This window comes from Leucoraja erinacea, chromosome 12 (assembly GCF_028641065.1).
Source record: "Leucoraja erinacea ecotype New England chromosome 12, Leri_hhj_1, whole genome shotgun sequence".
NCBI classification, from domain to species: domain Eukaryota; kingdom Metazoa; phylum Chordata; class Chondrichthyes; order Rajiformes; family Rajidae; genus Leucoraja; species Leucoraja erinaceus.
In genome coordinates, this window is record NC_073388.1 from 15,369,591 (window position 1) to 15,388,137 (window position 18,547).

General features: G+C 41.7%; 1 protein-coding gene across 1 annotated transcript in view; it reads right to left on the bottom strand.

Moving 5' to 3' along the window:
* The window catches only part of med12 (mediator complex subunit 12), a 363,139-nt gene that overhangs the window by 60,253 nt on the left and 284,339 nt on the right, over positions 1–18,547 (bottom strand). The window lies entirely within an intron of this gene.

Genomic DNA, 18,547 nt, shown 5'->3' on the forward strand with positions numbered 1-18,547 from the left:
TATCCTCTGTCATCATTGCTGTTTTCCTTTCTAATATTGTCTCCATTCCCTCAGTGTCTCTATACTTTATTTTATTTTCAATCAATCTCCTCTCTTAGAAGACTTGGGAAGTTCAGCATGTCCCCAACAACTCCCACCAACTTCTACAGATGTGCCATTTAAAGTATTTTATTGTGATGCATCGCAGCTTTATTTGGCAACAGCTCCATCGAAGGTCGCAAGAAATTGCAGAAAATTGTGGACGCAGCCCAGACCATCACACAAACCGCCCTCCCTTCCATTGACTCCATTTACACTTCATTCTGCCTCGGCAAGGCCACTAGCATAATCAAGGATGAGTTTACCCTGGTCACTCCCTCTTCCCTCCTCTCTGATCAGGCAATAGGTTTCAGAAGTGTGAAAATGTACAACTCCAGATTTAGGTACAGTTTCTTCTCAACTGTTATCAGGCAACTGAACCATCTATCAACAATGAGAGATGTCCTGAGCTCCTCATTGGAGAACTTCGGACTATCTTTAATCAGACTTTACTGGACTTTATCTTGCACTAAATGTGATTCCCTATATCATATACACTGTGGGTGGCTCGTTTGTCATCATGTGCAGTCTTTCCGCTGACTGGTTAGTATGCAACAAAAAGCTTTTCACTGACCTCAGTACATGTGACAATAAACTAAACTAAACTTAAGATTTTCCCCTCATGCCTTGAGACCAACCATGTTATGCCTTACAGGTTGTTCAAAGTACAAATGAAATGGCAAAGGCAACAAGACATTTGGAATCTCACTGAACGATGCGGCCCTTCATCAGTGAGATTTAGAAATCAGAAAAAAGACAGAATCAAGATGGTTATAGAAAGGGAAATGAGGTGCGAGGGAAATATAAAGAAATAGAAAATGTAGAAACAAGGAACTTCAGATACTGGTTTATACCAAAGATTACAGAGTTCTGGAGTAACTCAGCAGATCAGGCAGCATCCCTGGAGAACATGGATAGGTGATGTTTCGGGTCAGGACCCTTCTTGGACTGAGAAAGAGAAAGTTGGAAAGACCAACAGACCCCACCAGCTTCTGTAGAGCGAGAATCAGAATGATTACTCTTTAGCCAATAACCATATAACCATATAACAATTACAGCACAGAAACAGGCCATCTCGGCCCTACAAGTCCGTGCCGAACAACTTTTTTCCCTTAGTCCCACCTACCTACCATAACCCTCCATTCCCTTCTCATCCATATGCCTATCCAATTTATTTTTAAATGATACCAACGAATCTGCCGCCACCACTTCCACTGGAAGCTCATTCCACACCGCTACCACTCTCTGAGTAAAGAAGTTCCCCCTCATGTTACCCCTAAACTTCTGTCCCATAATTCTCAAGTCATGTCCTCTTGTTTGAATCTTCCCTATTCTCAAAGAGAAAAGCTTGTCCACATCAACTCTCTCTATCCCTCTCATCATTTTAAAGACCTCTATCAAGTCCCCCCTTAACCTTCTGCGCTCCAGAGAATAAAGACCTAACTTATTCAACCTATCTCTGTAACTTAGTTGTTGAAACCCAGGCAACATTCTAGTAAATCTCCTCTGTACTCTCTCTATTTTGTTGACATCCTTCCTATAATTGGGCGACCAAAATTGTACATCATACTCCAGATTTGGTCTCACCAATGCCTTGTACAATTTTAACATTACATCCCAGCTTCTATACTCAATGCTCTGATTTATAAAGGCTCTATATGAGATTCCACCCTCAAGGAACTATGCACGGTTATTCCCAGATCACTCTGTTCAACTGTATTCTTCAATTCCCTTTATTGGTTTCGGGTCGAGAGAAGGGTCTCAACCACGAACTTCACCTATTCCTTTTCTCCAGAAATGCTGCCTGACCCGCTGAGTTATTCCAGCTTTTTGTGTCTATCTTCGGTGCTAACCAGTATCTGCAGTTCCTTCCTACCACCTTTATTAGGATTTGAGTAGGAAGGAGAAAAGAGATGGAGCAATGACAATTAAAAACAAAATCAATTTCAAGTTAAAAATTGCAAGGCACAATTGGAACCCACAATTTCCTTTCTGGTCTGGTGAGGTTGAGTTAAATTACAATAATATATAGCTAATTAATCGTTGTAATTTTAAGGTCTGGTGCTAACGCGCATTAAGTTGCTGACCTGCATTGAGTTTAGATTCTAATTAAAGTACAAACTCAGCAATTTCTTGAAACTCACAGTAAGGTTGAGAGAAAGCGATCATTCTTGTGGGGTTGACAGTTTCGTATGAAACTTGTCCAGCAAGTTACAGTGATTTGCATTTATATCTCCCATGACACAAACTGCTGGATTATTCGCACATCAATAACGACAATAGCAAACCCTGCTGTTACTATGTGAATAGACCTGGCTAGATTTTGAGATAGAGTTTTGGAATGGCTCGGTGAAATTCAACATCACATGGCAGATTATTTTACACATTCCACACTTGGATGCAGATTTAATATTGCCAAGGACTTACTCCTCAGACCACCAAGGTTGAAGAGCACTGTTTTAAAATTCTCGGAAACAATTGTCCAAGCTCCAAAGTGACACATTGGCATGTTTTGGTGACAATTGCATTGATGCTTCATATTGTTTAGATAACACACAGAAAATAATTTACTAACCATTATTCAGAACACAGAGAACTCCATGAATCTATTTTGCGAAGTCATTTTAGGCATTTCTCAAGATATGCTCATTGCTTAATTTGCCAATTCAAAAACATATTTTGATAATGTAAACTAGTGCCAATGATTCTTCAGATTAACTTGCATTTTACTTACAGTAACGCTGAGGCATTAGTCCATTGACAGAGGATGTGGCGAGCAGCCAATTAATAATAGCAAAGGGCACACTTTGCAGTCCAACCTCTGAATATCCAATTATAAACTAGCACAGCTTATAATGGAAGAATCTCAATTGATTAGGTATTGATCCTAATGCAGAAAAATAATAGAAAGATTCAAGATGAAGTTGTACCATTACATAGATAAATAACCACATTGGAGCAACTTCAAACTATCCTGTCTGCTGGAAAAATATTTTATTGACATATTCTCTCTGCCAAATACATCTTTTAAGCAATATAAATAGAGGCCATATCATGAACAGCCAAGAACTTGATGAGTCGAAGATAGACACAAAATGCTGGAGTAACTCAGCGGGACTGGCAGCATCTCTGGATAGATGAAATGGGTGATGTTTCTGGTCGAGACCCTTTTTCACCCCTCTGCAGTTCCTTCCTGCACATCTTGTTGAGTCTCCTACTTGTGAGATAACCATTGTCAGCGTTCTGAACCTATATGTGCATAAGTAAAATGCAATGGCACAGGTGACAAGAAAATTGCAACGGTGAGGCTATGTTGCAGCAGATAATTCCACAATGGAAGTGTTTGGATAGTTGTTCATTATTGTGATTGGCCTCTTTAAACAAGACACCTTATTATAATGTGAAATAAAAGAGCTTACCTGAGTTTGCAAGGTTAGATTTCCTCTTAGAAATAAAAATAGCTGCTGAATATAGAGAATGCACTTTAGCTGGAATTACTTGCGATGGGAAACTATCAGGCTTTAATCAACTTACTGTCTCCCACCAATGACCGAGAAGCCCCTCGCTCGTAGGTGGCGGAAGTTTCCTTTTAAAGTGCAGTCAGCTTTGTTGATCTCCAACAGTAAGTTTTGTGTCATTGTACATTATCTTTGGACATAATGTTAAAAGCAAATGAATAGTTTGGACACTTCCCCCCAAATTAAAGGAGAATTATAAGTCTTGCAGTGCATTGCTTTTTAAATAAGGTGGCCTTGAACATACATAATAGATCCCAAGGTGCACAGAGTGAGCTTGTAGAATGATTTTAAGATGAGTTTTGAGGGATGGGATTTAGTTTGGTTTACACTTGGCCATGTATGGAAACTGCGTGTGGTAAGGTGGGGAAGAAGGGGAGGGTGGAGTTAGAGAACACAGCTGGATGGTGATAAGAGGACATAGGAGCCTACAGATCTATAATCTGACAAGTAAGCAGGTGATAAATTCAAACTGGCGAGTGAGGGACAATGGGCAGATGGAACCAGCTGGGGGAGAAGATGGGAAAACTAGAAGCTGCATGCAGTGTGTTTTGGTGAAAGGAAGTTGGAACCAATTGTGGAAGGAACTGTGGATTATGGCATGGAAGAGGGGTCAGCAAAAGGAGAGAGTAAGGAGCAGAGGGGGGTCAAGGAAAGAGCGTTCACGTTGCGGCCCTGTTTCCACCAATCTTTCCACCTCCACGCATAAGAAGCACAAGAAGTGCGAGACAGACACCATTGTATGCGGATGCCGAGACGTGTGTTCCGCTCCGGCTGAACAACTTGTAATCTTGTGTGTGGACTCGACAAGAAGAAGAGCAGAGGGACTGTGGGTTACCTGAAGTTGGAATATTCTATGTTCATATCACCGTCCAGCCTCTGTCTCTACCTCCAATCTCCTCTTCTCTCACCAAGCACCATCACCCCCCTTTTTGGTTTTTTTTCCCTTATCTGTCTCTGCCCATCGCCCTCCAGACTCTGCCTCCTGACTACAGCACTCTAACCTCCCCCCCCCCCCCCCCCCCCCCCCCGGCTCCATTGGCCCTTCACCACCCACTATACCTGGTTCCACCTGTCACCTGCCTATCCCTGCCCCCCCCCTCCCTCCCACTTCATTATACTAGTTATCTTCCATCTCAGTCCTGACTGACAGCCTCAACCCAAAACACCAACCATCCCTTTGGCTCCACAGATGCTGCTCGACTCACTGAGTTCCTCAAGCAATTCATTTGTTTGATTACGATTCTGGGAGCCTCTCCAGCTGCTAACATTCTTCAGGATGCTGCTCGAGATAGTTTTGCAAATAAACAATGCTGCCTGCCCTTCGACTGGCTTCTGTCTTGAACCAGATTTTCTGTGCCGTGCAGTGGCAACAAAATCTTTCAGGAGCAGCACTCCCGCTCTAAAATTGGCCATGCATTAAAAATCAGGGTCATGAAAACAAAATGCCGTGGTGGATTTGCATTCCTGTTCCACCACTAAACTACTTACAGCAAAGGAATCCAGGCCCCTCTGACTTATAGGACTGGTGAATGCAAAGGAGACCCAAAACTGCCATGAGGTTAAATGTAAATTTCCAGAAACAAATGATATATTGATGACCCAGGGCCATTGTGTTGGTTTGGTTCTTATGCTTGTCATCAATTTCAGGTACCGGTAACAATTAAGTTGCTGTAAATCCTGAACTTGTATTTTATCCACTACCATATTTATCTTAATATCCTTGTCTGAAGTTTAATATCCATCTCATGGAAGTGAAAAGGTGGGGGTGGGGGAAGTTTGGGGGGGGGGGGGGGGGGGGGGGGGGGGGGGGGGGGGGGGAGTGGTTTGGTGGCGGTGGTAGATATAATGTGGACGATAAAATTAACGATGGAGATCCTGCATTTGAACTTTGGAACAGTGAGTTCTGTTAATGGATTCATTAACTGGCAGGCTGTAAAATGTATGCTGTTAGGTCAAGTATTTATTGCAAGGCTTAAAGCTTGTGACCTGCGATGTCTATAAGTTAATGAAATCCTAGTGACCTTTTAATGCCTTTTTTGTCATATTATAATGTCTGTAACGTTTCTGAGAAATATCAAGATGGTGAGGTCAAAATGTAAGTACAAACCGTTAAATGGAAAACATTCCCCATCAGTTTCCATTATGCCAGTAATAAGCGTTGCTCCCTGTCATGGCTTGGCCTATTCTTTCCTTTCTCGTCTTGATCTTCCAAATGCATCGGTTGCTCTAATGTTCTCGTGTTTTGAACTGAGCAATCCAGGGTTAGAAAAGTCAAAATTTGGACGCTGAAATAGTGATTGATTTTGGACCACTAAATATCTGAGAGGGAAACACAACGAACAGCAGATGCTGGCATCTTGAGTAAAATACTAAGCGCAGGTGTAACTCAGCAGGCCAGGTAGCATCTGTAGAGAACATGCATAGGTGACATTTCAGGTCGGGACCCGTCTTTAGTGAATCCGAAGAAGTGGACGACTCAAAACACTGCCTATCCATATCCTCCAATGATGAAAGACAAAAAATGCTGGAGTAACTCAGCGGGGCATGCAGCATCTCGAGAGAGAAGGAATGGTTGATGTTTCTTTCTTCTCTCCAGAGATGCTGCCTGTCCCGCTGAGTTACTACAGCAATTTGTGTCCATCTTCAGTGTAAACCAGCATCTGCAGTTCCTTCCTACACATTTCCTCTAGAGATGCTGCCTGACCTGCTGAGTTACTCCAGCACTGTGTTAAATATCTGAGTAGATTTGATATGAACAAATCTCCTCTTCTCCTGCCCATGGAAGCATGTTCTCCCATATAACATTGCTGAACTTGAACGGCAAAGAAGTTCATGTGATTTTACTTTGCTTTCTTCTCGAGATAGAGGTCAGATTTATTTTTTAAGGCCGTCTTTCTTTTTAATCTAAGCGGTTATATCCAACCCGTCCAGGTTCAGTGATATATGATGAGTACGATTTTCTGATCTTCCTGCATATACAAGGTGGAATTGGAGACAGCTACTGTGACCCCATTCACAGATTTACAATGAACCCCAGTAAATGCTCTAATAGAAAGGATCTTTTAAGTGTGGTTGCTATTTCTTATCAGAAAAATTATGTATATTCTTCTCCCCAATAGAAATATTGGAAAATTCAAGTAACGTTATCTTTGACAATGTTGTTTGCACAATGAATTTTCTCCTGAATTATTGAATACATGGTTATTCCTTTGACAACGTAGTCTAATTTCCCTCACAATACATTGAGGATACAACGTTCATCTGATATGAACAATCATTCAGACAGACATCATACTAAGAGATGCCCAGTTAAATTTCCAAGGTGGTGTAAAATGCCCCAGAGATGAAATATATCACTCCATAGTAAATATATTTTCAATTAAATAAACAATAATTAAACAGCATCTCATAATATAATTTCCAGACGACAAACTAATGTAAATAATAAATAAATTGAAAGATTAAACTGGAATGGAGCAAGAAAATGTCCTGTAAAGATGGGAGTTGTTTACTGAATCATTAACTTCCCCCACAGGCAACCACGGGACATGAGGAAGCGAAGCACTTGAGACAATGAGGCTCCAGATTCTGAGCTAAAGATCACTTTGTCAGAGGTTGAAAATGATATCAAACTGGCGCCAAAAAACAAAGCCCCCTGAGTCAACAATTTACTGGCATGGATAATAAAAGCTGCAAGATCAAGAAGAGAAAAATGGCACATGAAATCACAAGCTAGGAAGACCTAGAGACTCCCCTGGACTGGCAGGAAGCCACCGCAATCCCAGTTTTCAAAAAACAAAGGAAAGAGAAGAGACACTGTGAAGTTTTGGGACATTTCACTGCTGATCACAGAGGGAAATGTCTGCCAAGGTAATGAAATAAAAGACCCTGACCACCAATAATTAGAGGCGTAGATAGGGTTCTTAGGAGGTAATAATTGTACAAATGCCATACTTATGAACAGAAATTGCACTTTAAGCCACCTAGAGCACAATTAGAGACCACCGATGTCCTTTGTTGATCAACAGAAGGCTTTCAAAAGAGTGTGCAGGAACACATTGTGGTGAGCGCTGACGCATCTGGAATAAGTAATTCAAATATCACACAAAGACTTTACAGTGTAAGTGGAAAACATCACTAATCTTTAGGGATACCTCTTAAGAACTGCAAGAATCATTATTCGGCATTTCTTAGCATTTCTATTATTTGGAAATGTCTGCAAACAAAAGACAAATTCACGAGAGCATCAAGGGCACCCTGTGGAAGAATACGTCACCTTGTAAATCCTGGCCAAATTGGAGAGGCTAGGACTTTAAAATGGGGTAAAAGCTTCAGGGCTGCTGGGAGATTTGGTCAATTTGGAATTGCTCTCTGCAGAATTGGGACAAGCTGCAGAGTGGTGCCAGTGTGTCTAGAGCCTAGATACAAGTTGCAAGAAAAGAATAAGAACATCTGCCAACCCTGTCAATTACATGCAAAATGCATATAATGGATTGGATGGCTGCAAATCAGACATCTACATAACTAAAAGTCTCATCATGACCACTTCCTGTCTGCGCTCTACATTGATTTTAGAAAAAATGCTATCATATAATGCTATGATTTTTGGCCATCTTACTCACAGTCCTCCTCCACTGAGAAGGCCTCGAGGATTTTTCCGATCGATGAAATATAAAAAGGTTATGAGTGTTTAAAAAATCTTGAGATCAGCTGATTGGTCCTCTCGTCTGTCAATCACCACGATGAAGGTAATGTCCCTTCTGGGGGGGGGGGGGGGGGGGGGGGGGGGGGGGGGGGTGGACTATAAAACCCCAGATGCTAGGACATGAGTCAGTCACTCTGGAATATCGCGAGGGAGAGTCCACAACTGTGATTCTTAGCTGTGAATCATCTGAACTGTGAGTCTGCAATGTACTTGCAATAAATTATTTGTTAGACCTTAATGATAGGTACAGTATTGGAACTGTAATTGCGCTTTGTTAAAATAGAGATTAGTTGATCAAGTGCTTGATTCACTGTTTTTTAACTGAAACTAGACTGGGGGTAAGCTTAGAATGAGCAATGTACAACCACATACAAATACCCTTTTGCGTCATGATAAGGAAAATACAAAGAGTGAAGATCAACTTCAACAGAATATTGCAAACCAAATAAAGTATGTGAATAACTAGTGTGAATGGTGATCGATGGTCAGCATTGACGTGCGGGCCAAAGGACCAGTTTGCATGCCGTATCTCTAAACTCCTAAACTAAACTAATGTAAAGAATTATAATGCAAAGAAGGGTCTCCACCCGAAACGTTACAGATTCCTTCTATCCAGAGATGCTGCCTGTCTAGCTGAGTTACTTCAGCACTTTGTGTCTATCTAAAGAGTTCTGGGATAGATATTCTGATGCTCATTTGAACATTTTGGCAACAGACACGGACACTTTGGGAGATGTTTGAAGAGTATGGAAAACCTCATAAAAGTAGAAATGTTTACCTGGAAAATGCTGAAGAAACTGATGCATCATAGTCTTTCCTTGTGGACTTCCCATTAACAGAGCAGTTACATTTTGTTGCGTTTGGGGACACACAAGTGGTTTCCATGTTTCCATGCTGTTTCCCATTCACGTGATCACGTTCCAAATTTCAGAAGTGCCATTAACAGTGTGTTCAACAGTATGTTCAACAACAATTGACACCACTGTTTAATTCCCAGTATACTTCATGTAAAAAATAAGAAGCAAACAACTCAATTGGACATGCACGATAGACACGCCATTGTCCAATTCTTGTTTTATAATTGCTTTGACACCTCAGTTCTGTAGTACCTAAAAGCATGTCAATGTCTCAAGCCCTCCATCTCGAGTTTGCAAAAGGCACAAAAGCAATGTCTAAGCAGCAGATTAGTAAGATTAAACGAGAACTTACCAGTTCGAAGTTTGATCATTATTTTATGAGGAGTACGTTGAGGGAATACGTGAAGAACCCCACCAGGACACATGCGTGTCATTCTTCAAAGCAGCGGTGTGAAATCACAGATAACTGTAATGACTAAACATAGTAAGATTAGAGAAGAAGATACCAGTTGAGTATATGATCAAGGGTGGGAGCGGAGGGCACTTATTCCCTCAACGTACTCCTCATAAAATAATGATCAAACTTCAAACTGGTAAGTTATCGTTTAATCTTACTATTTTACTTTGGAGTCACGTGAGTGACTACGTGAAGATTTTAAAGCTCTGTGATTCTATGCCTTGGAAACGAGTCCATGCATCACATCTGCCTTGGTTATGGGGAGAATAGTGTTAACATTATTAGACATCAATACGATATTGAAAAACAACGATAAATTTATTAACACCAAATTATAGCCCCTATTCATGGGGTAAAATTATATTACAGAACTTAAAATTGTTTCTGCAAATGTTCCAGGTTCAATTACTGGTTTGTTATAAAATCGTTAGAAAGTTTTCTCCGTTGACCATCCTGCTGTCTTGAGGATTTGGTCCATAGGAACATCCAACTTCATAGCTGCCGATGTAGCTGCAGCCCTGGTGGAGTGAGATTTTAAAATGTTAGTGTCTACTCCAGCCTTTATTAGGACCTGTTTTAGCCATCTTGAGATGGTCTGGACTGTCACTTTTTTGTGTGGCTGTTTGTAGCTGATTAAAAGTGCCATTTCTTTGCCTCTGATGATCTTAGTATACTCCATATATAATAGCAAGTGTGTTACAATACAGAGACGATCATCTGTCGGGTAGGCCCTGAATTCTATTTTTAGGCCTGCTGACCCCTGTCTGTTCTGTTTGACTAATTCATTGATGTGAAAAGTTAAATTTCCAGATGAAGTAGTCATGTTGTCCAGCCTTAGTTTCTGTAGCGACTGGACCCTTTGTGCCATGACCAAGGCCATCAGCATGACTGTTTTCATAGTCAGTTTCTGTAGGGACAGAGCTGTAGCTGGAGACCAGTTTCTTAACATGGTCAGTACAATGCTCACATCCCATATTTGGGAGTACCTGGTTCTTGGGGGATTAACATTAAAAATGCCCCTCATGAGTTTAGTTACCAGGGGGTGTGTCCCAACAGAATGCCGCTCTGTTCCTTGCCACAGGTATGTTGACAGAGCACTTCTGGCGCAGTTGATGGCACTATAACTGAGCCCCTCATCGTAATGGAGGCTTGCCAGGAATTCCAGAACAGACGGGATGTTCATAGATCTGTGGGTGATGTTATTGTTGTGACAGTACTTCCCATTTCTTGATGTACACCAAGTACTGTTTTTTGGTGGACTGTCTGTGGGCCGCTGAAATAATATCCACTGTTCGGTCCGTCAGTCCCAGGTGTAGTAGAGGTGCTTTCAAACTCTACAAATTAATAGGTTTGTATAATTATGACATGGGTGACTTTCCCTTGTTACGGGATGAACCAGTAAATTAGGTCTATGATGGATGGTGATGCATGGTTCTAATACCATGTCGAGTATCACCGGGAACCATGGTTGAGTAGGCCAATCGGGTACTATCAAAATACCAGACGCAGAGTCTTGCTGTATTTTCCTTAATACCCGACTGATGAGGCAGAAAGGAGGGAATGCATAAATAAACAATTTCCCCCAATGCAGCGAAAATGCATCTGTTGCCGCTGCCCCAGGGTCTGCTGATAATGATTGGATTGGAACAATGCCTAATGTTATCTTTCCACCATTTTAGTTCCTTGATGGCCTCTGTTGATAGCTTCATTGGTCTGTCAAAATGATCACCATTAATTTTGAGTGCTCGTATTTTAGCCCTCTGTAAATTTCGATAATGTAAAGGTCCGAATTGTGTGGCTGGAAACGCAGCCACTATTTTGCCAATTATTCTTGCTACCAGTCTGATGGATGGTTTAGTCATGTGTCATTATGTCAATGATTTTGCTGCAAGCCTCTGTTAAGGCTGTAACCTTTTCTTTCGGCAAAGTCACTGACATGTGAACTGAGTTAATGGTGAACCCCAGATAATCCATTGTAGTTGAAGGCGTTAATTTAGGTTTAACTAGATGGATGATAAACCCGTTTTTCAAATAATTGTTTTGTGGCTGTTACCGTTTGTTTAGCCAATTCCAAAGTTTTGCCCACAATAAGTATGTCATCTAGATATGCCATTACCATGTGTTTTTGTTTCCGCAGAAAAGCTAGGGCTGGTTTCAAAATTTTAGTGAACAGCCTGGGGCTGATGTTAGACCATTAGGTAGTGCCCTGTACTGGCAGGGCTGACCCATCCAGTTGAATTTTAAATAGCATCTGTGGTCACCTCTGATGGGTACTGTATAGTAAGCATCTTTTAAATCGATGCTTGCCATGTAGTAACCTTTGGAAATCAATTTTTTTAGTAGTAACAAAGGTTTCCATCTTGAAATGAATATATTGTACGAAAGTATTCAAATTAGTCAAATCTATGATGATGCGGCAACCACCACCTTTCTTGTTTTTGATAAAGATATTGGACACGAATTCCTGTGATTCGTGTTGGGTTTTCTCAATTACTCCTTTTTTATAAAGCCGCTGTAGTTCAGCGAGTGCTTTTGATTTTTCTTTGCCTGTAAGCATGAACATTCGGTTCGGTACATGCTGAACTGGAGGGTTATGTTTTTGTATAAATTCTATGGTATAACCCTGGATACTGCTTAAAATATAAGTGTCGGTAGTTAACTTATTCCATGCATCCAGATAGAAGTGTAATCTCCCACCAGCTTCCATGCTCCCTTCAATTCGTAAGGAACCAGACCCACCTACCTCCATGGTTACCAGTGGTAGGTTTATTACTTTTTCGGTATCCTCCGTGGACGTTGAGGCGCCAGTGTCTGGATCTGTAGTTGGGTCGGTGTTGAGGGTTTGCACATTTTCCAGGAAGGCCGGTCTGGGCCATGGCCTAAAAAAGACCGATGTTGAGTGTACCTGGCCTTCGAGCTTTCACCAGTTTGTCTTGTCCAACTGGTGGGTGCGTAGGGGTGCTGTTTCTGGCCGAAGTAGTTTTTGGACGTTGCTTTAATGAGCCCCAGGGTTTTAGCCTCTTCGTTAAGTTCTTTTACCTGTTTGGATAAGTCATCTCCAAATAGTAATATTGGTGGTTTGGAGGTTCCAGGTTTGCACAGGCCTGCAAATTTGGGGTCTAAAGCCGGTTGGATGGCACTCTTCCTAATACTATTTAAATCGTATTGGGAGTTGCAAAATAAAGCCAGTGCATCCTGGTGATCTTGTGTCATGTAATTTTCGTTGATTGTGCGGGCGAAAGCCGTAATTCCCGCTGTTAGGACTGTCGGAACTTTTTGTAGTTTCAAGTCCCTGGCTCTGATTGATGCTCCGACATGTTTCCAAATACACTGGTTGACACTGAGAACATTCAGTGATTTGCAGTTCCCTGGTGGTAAGTGTCTTGCTGTGGTGTCCAGTAATGCCTGTCCTTGTAGCTGGTTGAATGACATGTAGTCGATACTTGCAGCTATTTTAGGTTCCAGGTTTTGGCCAGTTTGGTTGGGTTGAATGAACTGGGACACCATATCCAATAGGTTTTCTTGCACCCCATGCACGCTAGGGGTATGTTCTGCACACCCCTCTTCAGGGTCAGCCCAGAATTGACCCCCCCGTACTCCCCTCTGATGAGGGAGAAACACTGTGCAGCCCTACAAGAGGTACTGCTGTAGGACTTACTAGCTGCCCACTGTGGCTAGTTTCCATCTCCCGGAGCCTGTCACTTTGGAGTATTTGCTCCAACAGCCACTCCAACTGGCTCCAATGCTCTCGGGCACTGGGCACTGGCCACTCGCGGCTGCTCCTGAAGCCGCTCCAACCGGCTCCAATGCTCTCGGGCACTGGCCGCTCGCGGCTGTTCAAAGTCGGACTCATCGGAGTCAACGACTCTGTCAGCTTTTGCTTCGCTTTACCGCCCGGCCGTGGTGTTGATTTGGCCGGTGCGGGAGCGAAGTCGGGTACAGCTGTTCCCATTACGGGAGATTGGTGTGCCGTTGGCTGCTGCTGGCTGCCCGCAACTCTGCGGTTCTCCCCCGCCAGCTTTTTCGCAACCTTCTTGTTTCTCTTGGATCTGTCCATGCCTCCACCTGTGATAAAGTAAGTGGAAAGAACGCAGAGTCTCCTTACCTGCTGTTCCCGGCTTTTAAGTTCTGCCGCTAAGGGAAACGTCGTTCCCCCTGCTGTGACTCGTTGCAATGCGTGTAGCGATATGACACGCATGCATCCTGGCGGGGTTCTTCACGTAGTCACTCACGTGACTCCGAAGTAAAATTCTATGTTAAATATGAATGATGCCACATTTCCATGAAAGAAAGCATCTTCTTCCTGAAGCAGCACAATTGTACATTCATTTTCAGCACTTGCAATGAAAATGGGACAATGGGGAGTTCCTCGTGTGAAAAGAGAGATGAGGTAGATGAGATGATGTTGAAAGCAACTAGTGGCTTGCGCACTTCAGCATATTGTGAGATAGAAGTAGAGAAATGGAGGATAAATTGTGAAGATGTCATCTAGTTGTTCCAAGATGATAGTTATCTCCAGATATCAGAGTCACAGCTGTTCACAAACATCACAATGACCATTTGGTTCATCTGCTTCCTGTGATGGCTTCCAAGTATGTGTTGTGCACAAAACTCTTCCCTAAGTAAGAAATGTTAATGATCGGCCTATTAGGTAATTTGTAATCTGCTTATCATAAAGGAGCAGTTAATATCTTATAGAAGCAAAGAAATGCAGATGCTGGTTTATACCAAAGATAAACACAACATGCTGGAGTAACTCAGCGGGTCAGGGCAATATCCCTGGGGGAAAAGAATGGGTGGCGTTTCGGGTCAGTCCAGTCAGTGTCTGAGGAAATATCCTTAGCCCAAACGCCAGACATCCTTTTTCTCCGGCGATGCTGCCTGACCCACTGAGTTACTCCAACACTTTGTGTCTGTCGTTAATATCTTATGTTGAAGATGCATGGTATGAAGAACATTGTATAGTGTACAGTGTTTGGGACAAAGGAAGACAAGGATGAGTTGTGAGAGTGATGCTGTGATTCTAAGCAGGTGAAGCAGGCAAGGGATGAGGGGGTAGACACAAAATGCTGGAGTAACTCAGCGGGTGAGGCAGCATCTCTGGACCGAGTGACGTTTCAGTCGTGACGGTGTTGCTGTTGTAGAATAATGGTCAGATTCCACATGAACAGGGATGTCTCAAATTCTGTCACTAATGTCCAAGTTGCACTCCGCAAAAGTCTCTTCATTGAGTCCAAAAGCTTGCTAAAACTATCAGCACTCTGAAATGTGTTCGAGTTTATCTCAATCTCACATCCTTCAGATCAGATGAGCTGCAGGAAAGATAACATACCTCTAATTATTTGATGAAGGGTCTCGGCCCAAAACATCACCCATTCCTTCTCTCCAGAGATGCTGCCTGGCCCGCTGAGTAACTCCAGCATTTTGTGTCTATCTCCAGTGTAAACCCTTCCTACACATCTAATTATTAGTGTTTGGTTCAATTTTTTTAATTGTTCAAATGTGTTTTTAACGATTTAGTTGATTTTTAAAAATAATGTTCCAAGACTTTTATGCTTTAATTACATAATTTTTAAGTTTATTAAATGTTCCCATATGTCAAAAACAATCAGAGATGTTAAGTAATTTTGGCTGTTGTGCGGAATGGCCCACTGGAAGATGGGATTTGGCCTTCAAACAAAGATTTTTAAATAAATGTTATCGGCAGAGATTCAAGCAGTGCTGTGTGGATGGAAGGCGAGATCCTTATGGGAGGATCACCGAAGAGCAAATGTGTCCTGCATCCTAGGGCCAGAGGCAATTACAGAGGTGGAGCGGAATGAGATCATGCAGAGATCTGAAGACAAGGCGTTTCAATCAATTCATTAACAAATTAGGAGCTGGGAAGATCGCATTTTAAATCTTAAAATTGAAATATAAGATATATATTCACCAAAAAAAAACATATATTTAAGATTTTTTGAAATAAATGATCACATATTCACATGTCACCCCTATTCTTCTGTATTAACTTTGAAATTCTCACATTTCACATCAATGACATCAATAATAACTTTGAAATCAGCACAGATCTGCAAGGTTTTTACCAACTGTGTATCTCATCTCCTTTTATCTCCCTGGATAGCTGAACCATTCGTAAAAGGAAAGGTGAAGGGGATCTAACCCCAGACAATTTACGAGCGTTATTCAAAAGGATCCTATAAGAAATGTTTCTCATCCTCCACTGTTGGATAATGGTGCCTGGACAAAGCAGCAGGGCAGGATTTTTAATGGGAGAGTGAGGTTGAAAGATCACTACTCAATGTTGCTTGATTACCTTTGTATAATCAGGCACTATTTATGCAGGCCTTTCCCTGAGGAGATTCGTTCAGTGGGCTAGAAAGCATCGGCATCACTAATGTTTTTTATTTTAAATGTATTGATTTTCTACTCTTTTAATGTGGGTCCTTGCTGGAGAGGAGTCGAAGTGGGAAAGTAATTCCTCTTGTTCGCTGTCTCTCTATCAACATGAATCAAGAGTATTAAAGTAATGATGAAAGACCAGCTAACTAAATCGTAAGTGCTGATACTACTGGGGGGACCCAGTTATACAATAGATTAGCATTAGGACTAGATGGACAAAAATTTATATTTTTTATTTCATGTTTTCATTACCCTATTCACATTGATGCAGCGCAAAAGGGCAGCACGGTGGCGCAGCAGTAGAGTTGCTGCCTTCCAGCGTTTCCAGCACCAGAGACCCGGGTTCGATCCCGATTACGGGTGCTGTCTGTACGGAATTTGTACGTTCTCCCCGTGACCTGCGTGTGTTTTCTCTGAGAACTCCGTTTTCCTCCCACACTCCAAAGACGCACAGGTTTGAAGGTTAATTGGCTCAGTATAAGTGTAAATTGTTCCCAGTGTGGGTAGGATGGTGTTAATGTGCGGGGATCGCCGGTCGGTGCGGACTCAGTGTGCCGAAGGGCCTTTCCCCTCTCTGTATCTCTAAACAAAACTAAGACAATGAAAATTTAGATACGTTTTGTAACCCAGCAGCATGGTTTGAAAACAATCTTGCCTCATCATCTTTATCTCTTCAATTACATTTTGGTTTAAAAAATTGGAAAGCATGAACAAAATTGAAAAATCTGTAGTCTAATTTACTATTAAACATTGCCACTTTGTGTGTGGCTGCAGGGTGTTATTAAAGGTGCATCAAGGGACTGGGGGGGGGGGGTGTACAGAGGGTTAGGGTACTAACTTAGGTGTTTATATTCTGTACATTTGCACCTCTGGCAGACTTAAAGGGGACCCTTGGGATAACAATGGGAGTCAGGTAATCTCCTCTTAAAAAGAAAAGTTAATTGCCGAGCCAACCTTAAAGACCCGGTGCCTCTGTTTCACTGTTGCAGCTTTGAATCAAACCACTGCCCAGCACTAAGGCCATGTTGTTCCTCATTTCACTCTGCTTCTGCCTTGTTGGTTTAATAATTCTCTATAATTTGGTTAATTAAGGTTCATACTCTGAGAAATATTTTTGCAATTTCCTATGGTCGTTTGCGGTTTTCAGATCTCCCTCTCTGAGCCTCAGGCTTGGATTATGGCATTGACGGGAGAGTTCAGAATCCTTTCCCAGTTGAAGTGTTTTCTTAACAATCACCCTCGCAGGTTAACCCTTCCCACATGGAGTCTTTTATAGGGCATGACTGCAGTGGTCCTTCCTTGAGTAGATTCTAGCTCATTTCAACATGCATTTAAAATCGTTTCACTTGTGTTAGTGAGGCAGTTAGTGAGGGATAAACTTAGGAAGCATTAACACCCGTCAATATTTTTCAAAGCTTTGTCCTTCTGCATTGTCAGATGATAATAGTAAAAATAGAAGGAGTCTTCAGCATTGCTGATTTTAATTTGTGCTAATCAGGTAACCATACAATTAGAATAAACAAGTCACATATCATAAATCAGTCGATTTAAGATTTACGCACAACACAAACATCTTTTATATATATTCCGTTACACTCACTTCCAAACATTGAAATTGTTTACTTCACTTTGAGTTTTAGCTTCCTGTTTTAAGCTTCTATTTTAATATTCTTTGATTTTTTTTCCATATCATCTCTCTATATGAGGTATTGCTTTGGGAACCCAACCTGGCTCTATATGCTCTGGCAACTTTTATCTTCTGCCTCCCTCCTTCTTCTCTATTTTACGAGCTAAGCGAACACTAAGCTTCATGCTCGTAAAAACTGTGTCTTCTGCACGATCCAAAAGTTCTGCTCCCTTTAACATCAATCCTAACTCGGCCTTTCTTCCTCGCCTGACTGGCTCGGGGTCCCTGGAGTTTATTCTACTTTGATCTTTTTAAGTACACAAGAATGCGAATAGGCCATTTAGCCCTTCAAGTCTGCATCAACATTCAACTAGATATCGGCTGATTTAAAATGCAGCTCTATTGTCCCACAAATATCTAACCTTTATCGACTGATTTCATACATAAAGCTGCAGACATCATTTGGGGAAAGAGTTCTAGACTTCCATTGGCTTTTGTTCTGATTTTCTCCCTTATAACATGGTTCTAATTTTAAGCATGTATTGTGTGTGAGACAGACTGCAGATGCTAGTTTACACCGAAGATAGACACAAAATGCTGGAGTAACTCAGCGGGTCAGGCAGCATCTCTAGAGAAAAGGATTAGGTGACATTTCAGGTTGAGACCCTTCATCATGAAGGGTATGAAGGGTCTTGACCCAAAACATCACATATTCATATTCATCACATATTCATAATAATTTATTTATCTGAAAAAGGGTCCCCAACCGAAATGTCACCTACCCAATTTCTCCAGAGATGCTGCTTGACCCGCTGAGTCACTTCAGCATTTTGTGTCTACTTTTAAGTAATTGTTCTAATTTCTTCTTTGTCCTTGATTCCACAACATATACACACGCATGCA